This window comes from Phaenicophaeus curvirostris, chromosome 2 (assembly GCF_032191515.1).
Source record: "Phaenicophaeus curvirostris isolate KB17595 chromosome 2, BPBGC_Pcur_1.0, whole genome shotgun sequence".
Taxonomy (NCBI): domain Eukaryota; kingdom Metazoa; phylum Chordata; class Aves; order Cuculiformes; family Cuculidae; genus Phaenicophaeus; species Phaenicophaeus curvirostris.
Window position 1 is genome coordinate 115,767,010 of NC_091393.1, and position 20,559 is coordinate 115,787,568.

Consider the following 20,559-nt stretch of genomic DNA (forward strand, 5'->3'; position numbering starts at 1 on the left):
CAAGAACAGAACAGAGGGGGAGAATCCCCTCTCTCAACCTGCTGGCCATGCGTCTGTTGATGCAGCCCAGGATGTGGTTGGTTTCTGGGCTGTGAGCACGCATTGCCGGCTCATGGCAAGCTTCTCATCAACCAGCACCCTGAAGTACTTCTCCACAAGGCTGCTCACAATCCCTCCATCCCCCAGCTTGTGTCGCAACAGCAGGTTGCTCCAGCCCAGGTGTAGGACCTCACACTTAGCCTTGTTGAACATCATGACACTGTTCACACAGCCCCACTTCTCCAGCTTGTCCAGGTCCCTCTGGATGACATCCCATCCTTCTGGCATGACAGCTGCACCACTCAGCTTGGTGTCATCTGCAAACTTGTTGAGGGAACACTCAGTCCCACTGTCTGTATAGTGTTAATAGGCCAAAATACACGACATCACCTCAGAAGGAAAAGCCTAGACAGGGAGTACCAGGTCAGACTGAGCAATCCTGCATGTGGCACTGAAGAATGGACACACTACTAAGCTGGACTGCAATTTCTAGAAACTCCATTTCCATGATTTATTTAATTTAACAAACTAAAACACTAAGTGCCAAACCAAAAGCTCAATGACAACTTATACTAAACAGGCTGGCTTCTCAGATCATTAAAACACTTCAGAGTTACTTTACTTTCTTCTGCTTATGCTCTACTAACCTCTACATTTATCTCAGTCTGATAAAGTAATTAAAAAAAAAAATAAAATTCATTATGCTTTCAGTTTCTGACCAGAAGAAGCATCAAGAGTTCAAAAGAAACTGGTATTTTTTTAAAAGAGAACTATTGTTTTCTGTATACTTATAGTAAATAATCCCACTGAGTTTAGGTATGACACAGATTTGCAATATTAAATAGGCAAGAATGCAAGCTTAGCACCTCTGCTTTGAAACACTGTCAGCCTCAACTAAGGAGTGACTTGGCTGGAAAGTTATTTATCAAAACACAGAGGCCAAGTGATGCACAAGTGCCGAAGACACAGAGTAAGGAGAGCAGGGAAGGTAATGCCTAAGTCAGTTATGCAAGTGGGGAAGCACAGGGCAAAAGGACAGGAGGACTCTGTGGGATGCACGGCAGCCAGTCTCGGAAAGCTCATAAAGAGCTTTGGCAGGACCTGGCTGCCCCACCAGTGATGGTGAAGCTGGGCTCCAGCACCGCTGGCTGCAGAACCCTATGTCTGGCATGTCGAGCAGCAAGGGAAAGCTCCTGATGGTTTGATGCTGAGCTTTCTGCTTGCTGGGTGCAGGCGTGGAGCCTGAGGGTTGCTGGAGAAAACAACAAAAAGCCTTTGATGATTTCTCTGCCATCTACTCCGGGTTTTAATGCTGATTTTTTTTTTCCGAGTTTGCTGCTGAAGTGCCCATGGACAATGAGACTATTGAGCATTTACTCCAGCATGAGATTAGTTTGGGTTTCAGTTTCTGCTGAGCCAGCTCATTTGTTTCCACATTCTTACACGAACAGATGCTAAAACACAAATGGGCAGTCATAATCATAAAAGTAGAAGGAAGATTTTTCATACAACAGCAGTTAAATTTATTCTTTTTCACAGCTTTATCCAGAACCACTTAATAGCTCCCTCCTCTGTCTAATTACATCACATTAACAAGCCAAGAGCTATTATTTCATGTTTTCTTTAATAACAAAAAAACCCCAAAATATCAAAACCCCAACCAACCACCAACAAAACCGGCTGAACTGGACAGATCAAAAGAAGTCTTAAATGAAGCTAAACAGAAAAATTACTGTTGTCCCCTCCCAAACACCTTGCATGTCTGTGGTGCTGCCTTCAGACACCAAATTTGACTTCTGCAGCAATTAAGTCACGAAAGTCAAGGTGAGTTGAAACCACTGGATATACTGAGATCCTAGCACTATAACGAGTTCTTCCCCCACAGAGGAAAACTAAGAGGATGAATAATCTGCGGTTAATAAAAAGCAGGTAGCTATCCCTGGGCTGCGACACCAGCAAGGAGGAGACAATGGCAGCCCTTGTTAAACACTCATCCCTCATGCCACCTCTTGAGTCAATGCAGGAGCATCTTCTCTGCAGATCCTTTAGTACCAAACGTCCGCACCCCAGAGCATCCGCACAGTCAGCTGCAGCAGCTCCGTGAAGCACAGGGCCACACAGTAGAGACAGAGCCACCAGGGCTCGGACTTTCTTAGGGGAGAAAAAACCCAGATTGTGATTTTCATCAGAGCCTACTCTGCCACAGCAGCCACGTTTCCCTTTCCACACACAATCACTCCCTTCATGATTACTTGTGCAAAACCACAGTCTTCTAGAAACTAAACTGCTGCTGTCAACTTTATCCCTGCTCAGAAAAGCCCCAAGAACAGCAAAATGCTGGCTTCACCAGCTAGACGGCCGGTCTGCAGCTCCTCCACAAACTTTTTCCAATTACCTTTTACGTGCAGACACAATATCCGTTATCCACTAAAGTATAAATATGCAATGTAAATACACAGACGATATACATCACCTCATATATTGTGGGCAGGACTAATGACAAGACGACACTGATAAAACTTAGAAGGCATCTCAAAGAAATCTTTCCAAATCATCAGCTTCTGGATTTGTGACAAGCAAAGCAGGTTCATGGAGGTGAAAGTAAGGTTCACGTAGATTCATGGAATAAAATGGATTTAGCTCATGGAGAAGAAAGTAAAGGTCCCCGTTGGCAGCTCAGGCCAGAACCAGGCTCTGCAATATCTTCCTGACCACAAGCTAGCAAAGTTTCAATCCTGCTTGTAAAGAGCAGAGGAAATGATGGAACTTCCTATTTCATTTGTCAGCTTATTTGTAAACATTTTAGTGTAACAAACGTTTTAATTGCCTGTGCATCCTCTGTGCAACCACAGGGTTTTCTTAAAAGAAGAAGAAAAAAAAGGCAACATATTAGGAAATGTCGTAGCATCCTTACTGAAAAAAATAAGTTCCCAGGGTATCTCTCGATGAGTATCGCTGCTTGGTGGTTTCAGTTGGATGCTGCTTTTCTCACCTCCCATCTGCATGTCTCCTGACACCAACTCAGCAAAGCACCCCAGCACCACACCACTCCTCCCTATCCAGAGAGCAAAGCCCCCAGGAGCCAGCACGGTTGCTGTTGCACAGCATCCCACTGGTTCTGAACTCAACAAGTTTTGGTGTGGGTTACACCACTGTAATGCCACATTACTCCACTGGCATGAGAGGCTGCCATTATATTACAAATTTTCAATGGCTTTACCATTGCTTTGCTTGCTCACCCATTTCACCCTGATCTACTGCTTCCACTCCAGACCTCTGCGCCACTCTCTACAATTTAGAGTTCAAAGTCAGCCCCTTTCCTCCCCCTCAAAACTCATATGCTTGGGACCAATAGAGGACCTACACGCTCACACCACAAAGTATATTTGCAGGGGAACTTCACGCAGCCACCCCCGGCAAGACAGACACCCGCAGGGTGCCTACATACCGACTGATGCCCTTGTGACCACAACCAGCAAACAGCAGCCGTGTGCCATCAGCCCCACTCTGCAGCCGGCTGCCCAAAGGGGTGCCGGCCACCCTCTGCTCACCCTCTCACCTGGCGTGTCCAGCTGTCCCAGGCTTAGGCAGGGTGTTCCCCGGGCCGGGTCATCAGTCCCATCCCTCCAGCTTCTTTGCCGCAGACCCGCATGAACCAGGAAGCAGAGGCGAGCCTGCAGTTTATTTTTAGCTTTTTTTTTTTCTCAAATACGAACAAAAAAACACGTGCACAAACCACATGTTCACCCTCACTCCGCCCAGCGATGAGTTTAAAGTTTTACATTCTTCCAGCACTCAGAAATTCCTGAGCAATGGTGGAGAAGAGACATCACCCTATGACTGAACATTTCCATTTTCCACCTCAGCAGCCCCATTCTTACATAAGCAAAATTAGAGTCTTTCAAACAACAGATTCAGTCTCCCAAGTAAAGAAGCAGGCAAAGCTCAAATAAAGAGCTCAGAAGGGAAATGCATGCTTAGCACTGATACAGCAAAGAAGCAGGCAGGTGGCTCTGCTCTCAGCTTACCCACCCCTTTTACACCTCCTCAAACCCTATCCAGGTTTAGGACATCCAGGAGCACCAGCAGAAGATCCAAAGCTTTACTGCAGACATTTCAGAGAAAAATGAATTAGCAAGGAATTACTTGGCCCTTCCCACCAGTTCAAACACACTTTTGAAACCCCACTAGCCAGGAGTTGGCTGTTGCTTCTCTTTTGTAGCTCAGACATTCTTCAGACATCATTGCATATAGTGTCCTTGGGTGTTTTGGTTAAACAAGAGATGCCTTGAACTTTAGTTTCAGAGGTGCAGGCAGGTAGAAAGGGTGAAGGGTTTCCAAGCAGTTGATGCTTTTGCAGTCGACAGATCCCCAGGGTAAATTTTTGGAGCTAGAAGTAGACCACCCGTCTGGCCACTCACTGTGGGAATTTCTGGTACAGTGCTTAGTTTCCTTCAAAAGTAAAATAAAGATAAAAAGTTGAAAAATCCCCTGGTTTTAATGTGTCTATTGGAAACTCACAAAACTTTCTTTAAAACAAGGGGTGCACTAGGTCAGCATACACACATCTACGCCTTCAACAGCAAGACTTCTGCATCAAAGAGAAGAAAATCTTCAAGAAGCAAATACATTTACACAAGACCTAATTTGTGCCCATAGCCTGATGTGGCTACATATTCAGGCTCTAATGGCAAAATTACCTGTTCCAACTTCTGTTCAAAGAGAAACCCCTTGCCAGTGGAAGGCCACTTAGACGTGAACATTATTAATAAAGAAATGACTGTTTCAGAGCTCTGAAAACCCTAATTAATCACAGCACTGGTTTTATGAGTGATCATTTGCAATTGCCACACCAGCTCTGCACCACCCTGACGTCACCAGCAATGCCTCATCCCAGACAGAAAAACATCCTCACTACTTGCTGGATACCACGCTGCTTAGACAATAAGTGTAAGCCATCGTTTTGATGAAAGCAAACTTGAAAGACAAAATGAATCCACTTGAAATCATTAAGAAGGCATCTGCCTCAGATGTGGTATCTCACTACTGTTTTTTACCTCCAAGACAAGCAGAATTTGGTGTGTATGCCACTGTACAGCAGCTCAGGGATGGATTGGACAGCTTCACGCACTACAAGATTTAAAGATACAAGCTTAGCTCCACAAACTCAACAATAATAGTTACATGCTCTTGAATATAAAAAGGTGCAAGCTAATACAGGGGGATGACTCCAACCACTCAGTAGTCCTCTACACTAGGATAAAAGTAGATTCAGTGCAACCTTGCAGATGCCTTGATTACTTAAAACATCTCTGGAAAGGCTGGCAAATACTTTTGTGTGTTTTAAGAAGCAGAGCTGACATGGAATATCTTTTTCCCAGTCTGATCCAACAAACACATGGTAAGACACAGGCTGGCTTTAGGAGAGCAGATTATGTCAGTTAACAACCATGCCTTGCTTCACTCTCACCTAGCCCTCTTGGCCCGTTTCAATTAGCCAGACTGGGTTTTCAAAACAATATATCAAGGCACCCAGAAGGGACTGAGGCGCTGACATGCTGTAGCCCAGATCCCCCTTGACCAAGCAGCTGAATTCATTCTGTCAAAACAGTGGTAAAAATATGCCTTTACTCTGTCCTGGATGGAGTCTCGGCCTCTTTTGGGGATACTGGGATGGAGATGTGAGCAGCACTGTTCTGCTGCCTGAAACCACTTCACCCTGGGTGATGCTGGTAGCAGCATCCTGAACACATCACCACAGCCAGCAAAGCTTTCCACAGCCTCTCCTTGCCTTATTGCCAAGTTTTTCCTACGTAGTTAAGAAAAAAAAAATAAAAAATCTTCCGTTGCAATTAATAAAAAAGAGGAATATACTAGGGAGAAAAGCCCTAGGCTTTTGCCACACTGGAGACATATCACAAAAATATCGCTGCAAGGTTGCAGGTGTCATTAGTCACCTTGTTGGTGCTTTACCTGATTGCACACCTTGCCCTTTCAACACCCTCTGGCAACACACCAAGGTGCCTGACGCCAAGTGTAAGTATCCCCTTGCTTAAAAGCTGAAAGTTCTCTTACGTGGAGCAACAGGGAGGTGCATTTGCTGGGCAAAGTGGAAGCCTTACGCTGTGCCCCTCCTACTCTGAAGGATACCTGAATTTAAACCTACTTAACTAATGAACCACACTCTGCAAGGAGCAGCATGTTTACTCATAGGAAGCACCACAGTCAGCTACAATTAACTTTTCCCTTCATCTACATTTCCTTCCCTTCCCGCTGCCTAAGACTTTGTGGATGGACCAGATTTGTTGCTGCAGTGACACCAACGTCCTGCTCCCGTCCTACTCCCTTCCTGCATGAGACCACCTATAATAAGGCTGCTCCTTCCCGGCTTACTCGCAGGGTGGGCACAGAGACCCACTGACATCCAGATCCCAGATTTCCAGCTGCGGAGAACAGCACCCGTGGGCTGAAACAGGCTGCCAGCCCTGCCAAGGGATGCTGGCACAGATTCCTTGCACAAACATGGGTGAGTTCCCAAGGGAAAGACATTTAAGTGTCAAGATCTCTCCTTCCCAATCTGTAAAGCAGCCTACAGACTTCTCCAGCAGCCTAATGGTCTGTTTTTATTGCTGCATCCTTCACTTTATAGGTCAACATATACCAGAAAGCTAGCAAATCTCAGCTAATCAGATTTCTGTGCAGACTGACAAATGGCTCCCAATAAGAATATAAAAAACCCATAAAATCAACAGGCCCTGTAATCAACTTGCTCAATGTAATGCAGTAAGCATGCAGAAAACTCATATGCTTTATTAACACGTTTGCTTTATTAACATGTTTGATTGCAATTTGCAGCAGCACCCCGGAGGGCTTGCAGCTGTGGGGAGACTCCAGCCTAGGCCTGCTGCATGAAAGAACGTGCTCTTGCTGCTGCTTGCTGTTTGTGCTCCGCTAATGCTGTGTTATTTTAAAACTAAATTGGTGGCAGTCCCTTGACATACTGCTAGTGTGCTTGCCAAATGCCAAAGCCTAATACCAGACTGTGAACACACACTTACAAAGGAGGTCCTCACTCCATGGATAGACTACTACAGGCTGGAAAATCCTTTATAGGCAAGTCCTTCTTATCTACCAAGCCAGACACCAAAATAACAAGTCGACATTGCCGATGGAGACCAAGCACATCTCTTTGTTATTCTGCTTCTGCAGCTCTACCAGGCACAACCACAGCACCACCTCATCTCCACCATCCACCTTCCAGAACTGAGCCCCTGTTGCCTGTTAAAATACTCAGGCAAAAATACTCAGATAAAATATTATAAAACCTGCCATCTACTCTGGGAGGTATAAACCCAATACTGATACTTCCATCCCCAAAATGAAAAGGTACCGAGAACTACCTATATCAAAAGTGAGCAGACAGTTTTCTGATTACATAGCCAAATAATCTACTTTGCTCCAACACTGCAAGGGTTGAGCATCACCTAAATGAAAACATCACCCTGAAATCCTGGGGCCTGAGCCACAGATCAGGAAGCAGCACAACTTTATGTTAGAATCATAGAATAGTTTGGGTTGGAAGGGACCTTAAAGATGGGCAGGGACATGGCCCACGGGATCAGGCTGCCCAAGGCCCCATCTAACCCGGCCTTGAACACCTCCAGGGATGGGGCAGCCACAGCTTTCTTGGACAACCTGTTCCAGTGCGTCACCATTCTCATTCTGAAGAGATTCTTCTTAATTTCTAGCCTAAATCTGCCCCTCTCCAGTTTATACCCCTTCCCCCTTGTCCTATCACTACAAGTCTTTGTAAACAGTCCCTCCCTGGCTTTCTTGTAGCCCCTTCAGGTACTGGAAAGTTGCTGTAAGATCTCCTCAGAGCCTTCTCTTCTCCAGGCTGAACAACCCCAACTCTCTCAGCCTGTCCTCATATGGGAGGTGCTCCAGCCCTTAGATCATCTTTGTAGCCTCCTCTGGACCCGTCCCAACAGCTCCATATCCTTCTTATGTTGAGGATTCCAGGACTGGACACAGTACTCCAGATGAGGTCTCATAAGAGAGAAATAGCGGGGCAGAATCACAGAGGCAGAGATGCAGAACAAAAAGATGTCTTCTGGCACCTTATCACATCTTCCTCAGCATCATCACCTCAAAGGCAACAATCTAGAGCAAGGAATAGAATAGGACAGTTTCATATTGCATACTCCCTATCAACCCCAGCTTCTCTGACCTGCTGCACGACCATCAGCAACAAAGGACCCAGGCAGGACAATTGCAAATGTTCATCCATGTGCTAAGTATTGCAGGTCATGACCTGACTTGCTCAGGATGAGCTCTCAAGTGTGCCTGCTGCTCCTGGCACTTAACGTCTCTGGGGCTTAGGGATGCAGTCTCTCTGTGCAGCACTTCCGTGTTTTTCTGGGATGACGTTTGGGTAATGGGAGCACTGGGAATTCGTAATTCAAGAAGAAGAAATAATAAAGTTGACCTCAAGCTGTTCAATACACTCATTCTGAAACTGAAGTAGCAGAACTGTGATGCATCATTTTTTCCTACCACAGTCTTCACTATTATGGAAAATGCAGTGATGAAGAAAAGGGCCGGCTCATGAGCTAAGCTTACCTGTTTGCGCCCATCTGCTTCTTCAGCATGTACCACATGCCACGGCTATGATATACACAGTGTTTGCACAGCTATCTAAGAATCCCAGGCAGAAGTGATTGTAAAGAGAAATGTAGTTTAAAATGTCATTAAAGAAATGGCTATCATATAATCACAAATCACTCAATGCACTGGAGGCTAAACATTGCTAAGGAAAACTGTGAGCTTTCCTCTGCAAATATCCTTATCTACCTGCAACAGTGAAAGAGCCAGTAGTTTAACAACATCTTTATTCAGCACATGTACTAGACCAGAATAAAGTGATCATTAAATAGTTTAAAACAAAGAAGCTACCAAAATTTAATAAGCCTCAACAAACCAAGTGAAACAGGGCTAAGAGGCTATACCAGCTATGCCTTGCACTTAGTACCCTCTTAGGAAACCTATAGGACATGGAAGAACAATCTGCTTTTACACAGGATAGATGATGGACAGGAGGCTCCTTCTGCAAAACCCATTTTCTTTACTCTGTACAAGTGGATAATTTAGCTCAAGGGGAAGGAGAGGAGGTAAGGAAAGCTTGAGTGTTAGAACAGGCAAACTACTGAGCTAGAAAATCTAGATTAAATTAAGCATTCCTGCAAATTTGTAATACAGAAATGAATGGCTCCCATCTGGAAGCTCAGCAAATTAACTTGGATCCTGGTTAAGAAGGCAGCACAAGAGCCTGCTTCCCCAAATGTAAATATCCAGTGTGCATTTGCAATCCAATCACAGGCTAAAAATATAAGACAACTCAGAGAGGAAATCTGATTTTGTGTCTACCCTCTTAAAGGGAAATAAAACAATTGCCCTCTGTAGACACAGCAATCCGGACTCATTCTTCCTCCCTGGACAGATGCTGCAAGAAAGCTCAAAGCTGTATCTGATTGCAAGGCCACGGCTCATGTTGGGGACCTCACTTTTCTCCATCACACTCTACTTTCTCCATCTCCTTCTCCATCCCATGCCCATGGATGCTCCCCTGTACTGTCCTCAGCTCTCTCTTTACTTATGCCACTTTATTTGGTCCTTACTTTTAAGGGTATTCTAGTTCCTTGCTCCTGGAAAGGTTTATCTTTGGCTTTCCAGTAAGAAACGAAGCGCTCCTCCTTTTGGTGTGCAGATGAAGAACTCAACCAAAGGCATCAACAAGGCTCAAGACTAAATTTAGCCCAGAAGAGAATAGTCTGTCTGCCAGTGGGAGAAGCAATGTAAGAAGGCATTTGGAGCAGGAGCCTGTTTTATATGCTCCTTAGTGATACCTCCCTCCCTCTAGGCTATAGAGAAAAACTGGGGACACCAAGCTTAGCCTTCGAGTTTCATCCCCTTTCAAAAGGAAGGTTAAGCCATTCCAAGTTAATGCCATCCATATGGTTCAAGAACTGAAACTGCAAGGGAAGTTTTAGGGTGTTCAGTCACCAGAAGGCATTAATGAAAAAAAAGGACGTTTCTCCATGGATGAGAGATGGCCTTCTGTGATCACAGCAGGCACAGCTGAGTTTTAAATTAAAATACTAAAAAAAAAAGCCCAAACAAACCTCTAGAGAATGAATAATGAGGAAAATCAGTTAATTCCCACATCTGGTTTTAATAAACAGACAAGCGAGCTAGTAAACGTGGACAAAAAAGCACATAATATCATCCAAACTTAGAAGAGCAAAGAGCACACTGATAGCAGCAGCAGCTATCAGATAGGATGGTAGATAATTACCCAGAAATTCACAGATGATGACTAAGAATCAAGATCAAGGATTAACATACTGATACTGGGAGGCAGGACGATGCAATGGAAAAGTCAGGAAGGAGGAGAAGAAACTCATGAGAATGGCAGTCACAGCTGGCCTATGACGCTACGGGGTCCACACTTCTTGTGGGAAGGAGGGACAACAGCACAGGTAGTCCTACACCCTATGGAGTTTGCATGGGAGTGCAGCGTAGATTGCAAGGTCCACAGCAAGATAAAAGGGCTAACAGAGCTCATCTTACTGTGTCCCAAAATATTCAACTGAAGAACCTACTATGGACGCTAAGGGCTGACCACAGATATTTCTGGAAGCAACAGACAGCAGTCCTAATCCTCCAGCTGCTGAACTAGAAAAGAGCAATACTAATTTAAGCACTGTAAGTAGCTGTAAGTGCCCACAGAAAGTAACTCTAGAGGCAATCAAAATCATAGAGAGGTGGTTTAGGTAGAAGAATATGCTGAAGTGGAACACAGAAATTCATATTTTCAATTTCCCATAAGCTCTGAGGAAACAAATGAACTCTGCATGGAAGTCATGCAGAGTCATGAGGTGCTTAAGGATATATTTGTAAGAAATTTAGAATATCTCTACGGCAAAGATAGAAGAAAGAAAAGGAAAAAAAAAAGAGTTGGTGCTTATAACCCCAAGCAAAGTGGGAGAGATGTCTAGGGAATAATTCCCAACCTAAGTGGAGAAACATTCACCAAAAAAGGGATTTTCAGACTAAGCAAAGCGCCTGCAAGGAATGGAAAGGAAGGGCAGCTCAGCAAAGACAGCTGTGTTGCAGAGGTCAGAAAGCAAAGGGGTAAACAGAAATTGCCAAAGTCAAGCTGAATGAGCTCATGCAAACAAAAATAAAAGAGCAAAGATCAAAATGTTCTTCACTGATACAAATTAAAAAAAAAAAAAGGGTAAAGAAAGTTGCAAACTAGCAGCACTTGGCTGATGTATCTTAAAACAAAAGTATGAGAAGGGAAAGGAGCTTATGCTGTAACCACACCAGCATGGTCAACAGCAGATGTAAAAAATAAACCCATAGCGCTGACAACAAAAAACCCCAAACTACCAAACAGCTCATAAGTTCAAAATGAAAGTGGGGCAGTTTCTAGTCAGGGAGGGAGGGGAACAACTTCTCAGCAGGGCAAGCACGCAAGGGGGCATCTGTTTGCTTGCTGGGGTTGGAAGTCTACTGGCTGCATGCTGCAACAGCTAGAGACCAGGCTTTGCAATTACCATAGTGTGATAAAATCTGCTATTTTGAAACACGCTGACCACCTCCAGCTCACAGAGAAACCTAAACAACAGGATGGAGAGTCTCATGATGCATGGAGAAAACTATCTTAAAAATAAGATTAAATGGGATTAATTGCCCCCTGTAACTCCATCCCTCAGCACTCACAGACAAGACCACCATTGGTGCTCTCCGTCAGCATCTCTACATCCATTTTCTGAGCTCAGAACACCAACATCCCTACCACTTCATGAGCCCTTTCCTTCACTGCAACACCATGGATGTGATCTGATTTGTGGCTCCACCAAACCAGTGTTCAACCACATACACAGACATTGGCTCTGTGCCTGCACTTTATTGAGAATGAAACTCAAAATCTGTGTGACAACAGAATTGCCATCACACAAGCTAGAGCAGCAAACCTATTATTGTCCAGAATTATTATGCTATTACCATACTACTATTGCTAGAACAATTTAAGGAAAGGGTAAGAAGCTAAGGTAAGAAGAAAAGGTAAAAAATAAATCCATGACTTATTCCCAGCTGCAGTGCTGCTCACCAGCTCCAAGCTGGCTTATCTGGGTGTACAACCAAATGTATTATTGCTATTCAAAGTAACGAAAAACAGCTTAACCTCTAACCTGAGGACATCTCCTCAAACAGAAAAATTAAAACTAGCACTAGTGCATCGCCAAGTCCATGGTATCAACAGACACCAGAGTATTTTTCTAAGTCAGTTGTCATATGCAATGTGGTATGTAGCATTATGACTTGTAGCTGTAAAAATGTTAAGAATGTACCAGTTTACAGAATGTACAAGGAAACAAACTGGAGTCTTTTCTACAGTCTTGCCATTTCTGTCACAAATCCTTGCATTTTAAAGTGTTTACTCATCTCCCTAAATTCAGCTGCAAATTCAGCTCCTTATCTGAGCGCTGGGAAGTTCTCTCTCCATGCCACATAGCCAAAAGGAAAGACCTTCTGAGGAGAAAACCAGGCCGTAAGCAGGTATTCCCAGCAAAAGAGCTACTCCAAACAGTAAAATGATGGATAGATGTTTTCACATGCTGGGCACGTGATGCCACCAACTCACAAAGAGAAGCACTAGTGACCTCCCATCAACAAAAGCTCTCAACCATCATTATTCACCCATCTAAGTGCACAAATAAATCCAGCCAACCCCATGATAATTTGAGCATCTGCCCCAAATAAAATACAAGAATGAATGTCCTTCTGGCTCAGGGCTGACTTGAAAACCCTTTCATTACACAGTTTTCAGTGGGAGACAGAAGCGCAACACTGAAGCAAAGGCATTGACTGAAAGAGAACAGGGTTAGAAATCACAGTTTATTCTATTGTCAGTGTCTTATCTTTAAACAAGTCTTGCAGGGAAAAAGGCTCAAAAATTATTTCAAAAACAACACTTCAGCGGCTATCTGCTAGTAGATTAATCAGTTAGTGTCCACTTGGCAATAAGCATAATTATTTTGGAAGACATTCATATTGCAAAATTTTAAGACCATATAGCAAGAATGAGTCAAATAGAATCTAACCCTTCTTCATTTTACATTTGCTTGAGGCATGTTATCTCCAGTACAGAAAGAACCAACTTCAAAGGAAAAAACCCATCATATAGATTAAAGTCTATTGATTACTCAAACAATTCCAGTCCAGCAATTTGACATCTCTCCAAGGGGGAAGAAAGAGATGGTATTTACAGAAACTGCTTCTAATGAGAAAACCTTAAGGCAAACTCAAGAGCAATGAGTATCAATTTTTACAGATTATAAACAACTGTTTGCTCTTTTGCTTTTATAATTGCATTTCCCTTTATAACTAGAGTCCCTACGCTGTACCTTCCTCCAGAAATACCCATTTAGGGTGGCTAAAGCTGAGTCATATCACAGTAACTATGAGCAAAGCATATTAAGCCTTGCTTAAGCTCACTTTGTCAGGGACAACCTTAAGGTTATCAGTTTAAGAAAAATCCTTCAACTACCGGTGTCAGTGAGAGACTCTCCCTTTCTCCCCAGTGATTTGAACAGCACAGTTCTGCACAGAGCTCCACGATGGAGTATTTTCTTTCTTAAACAAACCTCAGTGTCCCAAGTAGCTAAGTTCACTTCAGAGAGGGCACCAGGCCCAAAGATACAGCTTTTCTTAAAAAAAAAAACAAAACCAAAAAAAAACCAGAGAGCCAACAGGACTTGGGGGACCACTGTGGGCCACTGCTCCATCGAGGAGCTTCACATGTTTTTCTGCAGACAGAAGAAACTCCTTCCTGCAAAGCTAATCCTCATTATGCTCCCTGTGTTGTAGCATGATGCCAAGGGTGTTGAAGCTCTAACACTTGGGGTAAGCAAGGAAACAGAAATATACAGTTGTTGCAGCGTCTAACAGCCCTCAGCTCTGCAGGTACTGCAGTTCCTCCACTGTGAGGGAAAACGAGCTAAAAAAAAAAGCAAACAGAGAAGAAGACAACTATGGTTTAACGAACCCTCTGAACTGAGCTACAGCTGAGCTTGCACGCAAACAGATTTGGGTTCCATGGACAAGCAGCAATGATAGGAGAGCAATTAAGTAAACAGCCATTTGCCAAATATAACTTTCTAAAACAGTTTGTCAGAAAAAAGGCAACTTTGGTGGAGTGAAGCAATAGGAACGGACATTCTCACAGCATCACATTTTTATTTAGAGAAGACAAATAAGAAAAAAAATAAATACATCTTGCAGATGGCCTGTGTCCAAATGGCCCCAATAAAAGCCTCTACGCTCTGACTTCAAGCCAGCCACATTCCTTCTCCCACTGCACAGCCTGCAGAAGCATTAGCAGTAATTAAGAAAAGCCAACTGTAGTGATAAACTAGACCTCTGTCAAAGAAATATGCACTGTACTGATAAAGATTTTTTTTTTCTTTCACTTTTTGGTAGACTACCATGGTACATTTTTCATAAAGGCCATTTCCAGGCATTTCATAGTTATTCCTCCACCCTTGACTCACCGAATCACTGATGAGACCCTCAGCATCACTTATTCCAGCAGCTCTCCAGGATGGCGCCAAGGACTTCATGTGCGGCCACCACGCAGATACTGCTCTTCCAAATCAGCACACAAGTGTCCGAAGCACAGGGAATTGGCTGCGATCTCACAAAACATATTGAGAACTACTGATCTAGTCTGATACCACGTGATTCAAAGAATTTCTCCAAGAATTTCTGCATCCAGCTACCCCCGATTTGGCCTACACCACGTGTTTTCAGGAGACATGCAAGCCTGTCCTAAAAGCCGCCAGAGGATGAAGAACCCATGATAGCATGAAACAATTTGCTCCAAACAGTGATGTTCTTCCACCATTAAGCAGGTACATGGTTCATAGCTTTTTACGGAGAGGTGGGATAAGGGAATTCTATTGTTTCGTGTCATCTCTCTCTTCGTGCCATATATAGCTCAGCGCTCACTTGTGCAGCTCACTGAAAGATTATTTGGCTCGTTCAGGCAGGCAAGGGTAGACCTTTAAGATGGTTAAGTGATTTAGGGCAGGATGATAATCTGTCTCTGCCCTGCCCACAATTAACTGTTTCATAGCTGTCATCTGTGCCAGGGCTGAGCTCTTCCCGGACACCAAGCAAAGCAGAGGAGCTGAGCTCCTTCCAGCATGAGCGGAAACATCTCTCCTCTCTCCAGAGATATAAAGAAAGTTGTCACAAAGGGAGGCTTTCCCATTAATGCTCTGGATCCTGCTCATTTCACCTGAAGTTCAGTGCTTCAAACAGCAGGGAAATTAAGCAACAAAGCCTTGCAGTAAGCTAATAAATCGTGTCATGTATCTACACTTAGATGGTTGTAAAGAGCACAACAAACTTAAAACATCCTGCAAATTTCTAAAATTAAATGGTACTTGGTGTTACAAAGTTCAGACATCTGTTCAAATGTTCATGCTATAGTTAATTCCAAGTTTTCTTCTCCCCCTCTCTTCTCTTGACTCAAGCATACTCCCCAGGAAGAAAACCAGCCTGAAGTCACCGCAGTTAGACACTCTTCTTGTCCACAAAAAACTGCCACAGCAAACATGTTCATGATTAAGATAAGGCTATGGAAACAAAGGAAAAAAGAGAAGTGGTGGAAAGAGGCAGTATGTTATCCAGGTCTCACAGAACACCTGAACACTGAAGAGAGCAAGAACTTCAGGTGATGTTCAGAAGAGAACTCACAAGGCTCTGAAAGCTGCACTCAACACCCCCAGAACAGGAGAAGACCTCCAGCCCATCCATCTCTCATTCTGTTCAGCCTTGCAGAGCTCCTAATAAAACTAGGCAGTATCCAACTTCAACCTGTTGCCTCATGATATGGAAGGCTTCAAAGTGAAATATGACTGTCTACAATGGATTACACATACATTTATAATGGAACCGTTTGCATTAAAAAAAGTAATAATTTAAAAAAGAATTTAAAAATCAGTCTGAAGTTACTCAGCAACCAAGGCTGAAACTGGGCTTACGAAGAGAGAAGATGGCTCTCAGCTGTGTATGGTATGAAGAGAGATGATACAAAACAATCAAAGGATGCTGTCTGACATCCTTTCACAGTCTGGGTTATTATGCCTTCTCCTCTATTCCTTGTAAGAAAAAGCCAGGGCAGCATGGGTAGGGAGAAGACAAGAAAAAAGGAGATGGGCTCTGATCAAGCTGAAGATCAGGGCAGACAGAGAGACAGAGCTATAACTTGTTATTTTCAGGAAGAAACCAAGCCCAGACAGGGAAAACTAGAAGTTATGCAAGATGTGAAAGTCGACAGCTGAGAATGGGTCAGCCTCCTGCAACCTCCAAACACTCCTGAAACGCCTCTTCAAGGAACTGGCCAACACACCTCAGATCATGGAATCTATTAGACTCTCTCTGGTATGAAGGCAAAAGCAACACATGCACCCCTACACCTCCAGCTTTAGGCTGGGAATGGTGGCTTCAAAGGAAACAAGACAAAACACTGCTTTAGTGTGTATCATTTTAAACCAGCAGGAGCTGGAACCGCTTTTGATGGAGATGTTTGGATAAAATTCTGTACAACAGAGGCATTGTGCAGAACTACCTACTGGGTTAAACACAGCCGAGTTTGGATGGAGAAAAGTGCCTGAATCCTCACTCGGAAACTCATCTAGGAACAGGTGTGAATCCTTGATATTGCAGGTGGCTTAATTCAGGGGAATAACAATGAATGAACTACCTGGAAATGTTGCCATTCATTATTTTCTAAGACCTCTGGCTTAAAACCTAGCAAACACTTAGCAGCCTGACCTTTGGGATGAGTGTAAAAGCAGTACTAACAGCACCAAAACAAAATATTTTCCTGATTTTCCTGTATTATATGAAGAATGGTAGCCTAAGGGAATCTGCTTCACTGCCAAAACTGTTTAAGCAGCTGCCATTAGCTTAAAAGCCCATTTTTGTTTAATGACTGCAGTTTCATATTGTCCCAATGCCATGCATCATAACTGTCATCCCTAAACCTTAGATTTATGAAAGCATCCAACAGCAGCACTGTACTCTGATGTCTGCTGATATTCCCATTATTAAGCCACTTCTTGCAGGTTTTAACTTGCATTTAGGCATAACAAACCCTGAATTCTGTGTGGGGCTGTCGCAGAGGTGGATGCTCCTCTGCTCCACCCAGGGTGCCTGGGACTCCAGCATCACCCCTAAAAGAGCCATCTCACAGAGCACAGGAGGCTGGCGGCAGAAGGAAGCTTAAGATGCAATGATAAATAAAATCAAACTTGTGTGTTTGTTTAGTTAGAAACAGAACAACTCCCTTGCCATGACAGGAAGGATTTGGGAGAGATGGAGAACAGGGTAAAGCCCACTCTCCTACTAAGTCACACTTTATCCAGCGCACAGAGAAAGTCTTTGGGTGGAGGGGAATGCAACCACGTATCTGAACCTGAACTCATTTCCCTGCTTTGAAATGTCTTCTGTGCCTGCTGCCATTTCTCAATCCTCCATTCAGTAGCTATTTTGCAGGTAAATTCATCTCCCACTATCTTTATAATGGTGAACAGGGGTCATTCAATCCTTTTAACTGATTCTAGGTGAGGAACAGAGTTTGTCAAATATATTGGGTAAAATTTAAAACAAAAAAAACCCAACTAAAATCAAAACCCAAGCAAAACAAAAGAAAAATGCTCTCTGCCTTAGATTCAAAATACTTAGAAAGCATGTGCACGCTCAGGGAAGGCATTCCTAGTACATTCTAAAATGAATCTGCAGAAGGCTTTGAATCCTTAAATTTCCATTTTCATACTCTTATATTAGCATATCTATTGTGCTACTTGTTAATACAGTTAAAATATTTTATCATAATTCAAAATGAAGGTATTTAAACCTAGAAAAATACTTTAAAAAATGCCTTAGTGACTCTAATATAAAGTATCAGAACTAGATCATTAACCAGTCTGACATATAGGTAGCAATGGTACATAACAAACAATGAAACATGATTTACACCTTTAAGGATACATGCCTTAATACTGATATACCACAAAACAGTTTTTTGATGACAAATTCCTAAAATGAAATTTCCTCCCCAAGTGAAAAAATTTAACATTTTTCCTAAATTACTTTTTCTATCATTTCATTGAGGAAAATGTCAAATTATAGTCCCCCCTGAAACTCAATGAAGACCAATTTTTTTTTTTTGTGGAAGGAAAAATTCTGTAGACAAAGTTTTACTGCAGCAGATACATTACATTTTTTGATGATGCTCCATTTGCTGATGAAATCAGAGTCCAAACAATTAATTCTTAGGCTTTAGGATGTAAGACAGTCAGCTAGCAAGCACCTCGAAAGAAAATCTCTCTGATTCTTCCACCACCAAAGCAGGAATGAAAATACCAGTTGGGATCTACATCCCAGTTCCTCTTCCACTTCCCTGGTTGAGAAGAGAAGACATGGGAGGAGAAGGGAAGACACAGGAAGAGAAGGGAAGTGGTCAGTTGGAAGGGACCTACAACAACAATCTAATCCAACTGCAGATCCTGATGTTTCATCCCAGACAACAAGGGTCTGAGAGCCATATCTGCTTCCCTTGGCAATGCAGCACAGCTATCTGGAAGGGAGTAATCAGGATTTTGATAGCCAAGAGACAAGGTTTTCTGGAAACCCAAGGTCAGTATTTATAAATACAAAACTGGTTAGCTTAGCCCAGAGCCTCTTTCCTCACACAAAAACCAGCTTGCACCCCACCATCCCTGCTAATGCTCCACTGGAACTTCACCAGAACACCATTCAAGAGGAGAAAGATACCTGGAACTCACAGCGGATGTAGATACAACACTTGGTGGTGTCAGAGGGAAGAAAAAACAAACAAATTGACCCCAAAAGTCCCAAATCAAGCCCCCTCAAAACAAACCATTAAAGCAATGGAGCCCAAGCCCCTGGCTACAGCAGGAATGTGGCATTGACACTGCAGCAAAATGCTCAGATTTGTAAGTCTGCGAGTGGTTAGCTACTTAAATGGTTAACTTTGCTACTGAAACACTTAAATACAGCTAAAATACACATTAAGCATAAAAATGTGTACACTGAATGGGGGAGGTGTTCTTTTTAAAAAGACAAACACATTAGATACGTCAAAACTCTCAAAATAGGATGGAGTTTTCAGTCTTCACTTCAAGAAACCTTTTAATTAACATCCAGAAATTTTTCCCTACCTTCAAGCCCGGCTATTCTGAAACACAGCATGCATCCCACGTCAAAATTATTCACATATTTTATTATGGCAAAATTGGCAATTTACATTCAGCTACCTTAAAGAGCATAACAGAGATCAGACTGATTTCCATACCTAACTCAACAGTCCAGGGTCAGCAGGGAATGGGACTGAAAGTCTCTGCAAGAAGCCAGCTGCAGTGCTGCACACTGGTGAGCCTACAGCATCTTCTCACCCCTTCCAATGGACATGCTGTGCTGCCCACGCTGAACTGTGAAGCATCCGGGCACTACCACTGGCTTTTCCTTCTATGTAAGGTAGAAGACAAGTAGTTATTGAAAGTTATTCTATGTTCTTGTTAATTAAAGAGAAAGCTCTAAGAATTCCCACCGTTAAATGTCTGCTTCATTTCAAATAAAAGCTAGAAGCAGATGGAAACACTCAACTCACGTTTTTTTCCATGTGTCTTCATACTCACACAAGTGGGGATCACGCTCAAGACAGTCACGGCTGCTCATAGTATCGTTGCCGCCAGGATCTCAGTGCCTTTGGGTGTCACAAGCCTATCAGAGCAATTAAGTAACTCACCAGCCAGGCTGCCACAGGATACAGAGAGGAGGAGGATGCCCACAGGCATGTGTATACTGCTGGGGCATGTGGAGCAGCTCCACCGCCGAATCTCCTCTTGTTAACCATCACCTCTTTTTCCAAGAGCCAACAAAGGCCAGAAAGACATCCAGAAGCTCCCCAAAAGAGACAATGCTGCATACCCTGCTCTGGAGCAGCCCCCCATCTTGGCAAGTCTTGGAGTTGGGAAGTTTAGGGGTATGTTGCTCATCCATTATGTCCTTTCTACTACGCTCTCCAGAAAGGGGGCTGCATCCAAACCACCTACAGGGAATCACAGAATCATAGAATAGTTTGGGTTGGAAGGGACCTTTAAGATCATCTAGTTCCAGCCCCCCTGCCATGGGTAGGGACACCTCCCACTAGGCTGCACACGGCCCCATCCAACCTGGCCTTGAACACCTCCAGGGATGGGGCAGCCACAACTTCCCTGGACAACCTGTGCCAGTGCCTCACCACTCTCATAGTGAAGAAATTCCTCCTTATGTCTAGTCTAAATCTGCCCCTCTCCAGTTTATACTCAATGCCCCTGGTCCTATCACTGCAAGCCTTTGTAAACAGTCCCTCCCCAG

General features: G+C 43.5%; 2 protein-coding genes across 3 annotated transcripts in view; both read right to left on the reverse strand.

The window, feature by feature from the left end:
- KLF11 (KLF transcription factor 11) overlaps positions 1-20,559 on the reverse strand; it is a 469,199-nt gene that overhangs the window by 138,138 nt on the left and 310,502 nt on the right. The gene's annotated exons all lie outside the window — the stretch shown is intronic.
- The window catches only part of HPCAL1 (hippocalcin like 1), a 48,179-nt gene that overhangs the window by 22,457 nt on the left and 5,163 nt on the right, over positions 1-20,559 (reverse strand). The window contains exon 1 of one of the 2 annotated variants that reach the window (XM_069850525.1): positions 3,591-3,695. The exons of the other annotated variant lie outside the window; for it this stretch is intronic. The gene's annotated coding sequence lies outside the window, so the exon portion shown is untranslated. Of the gene's footprint in view, positions 1-3,590; positions 3,696-20,559 lie in introns of those variants that run through there. 2 annotated transcript variants of the gene reach the window in all.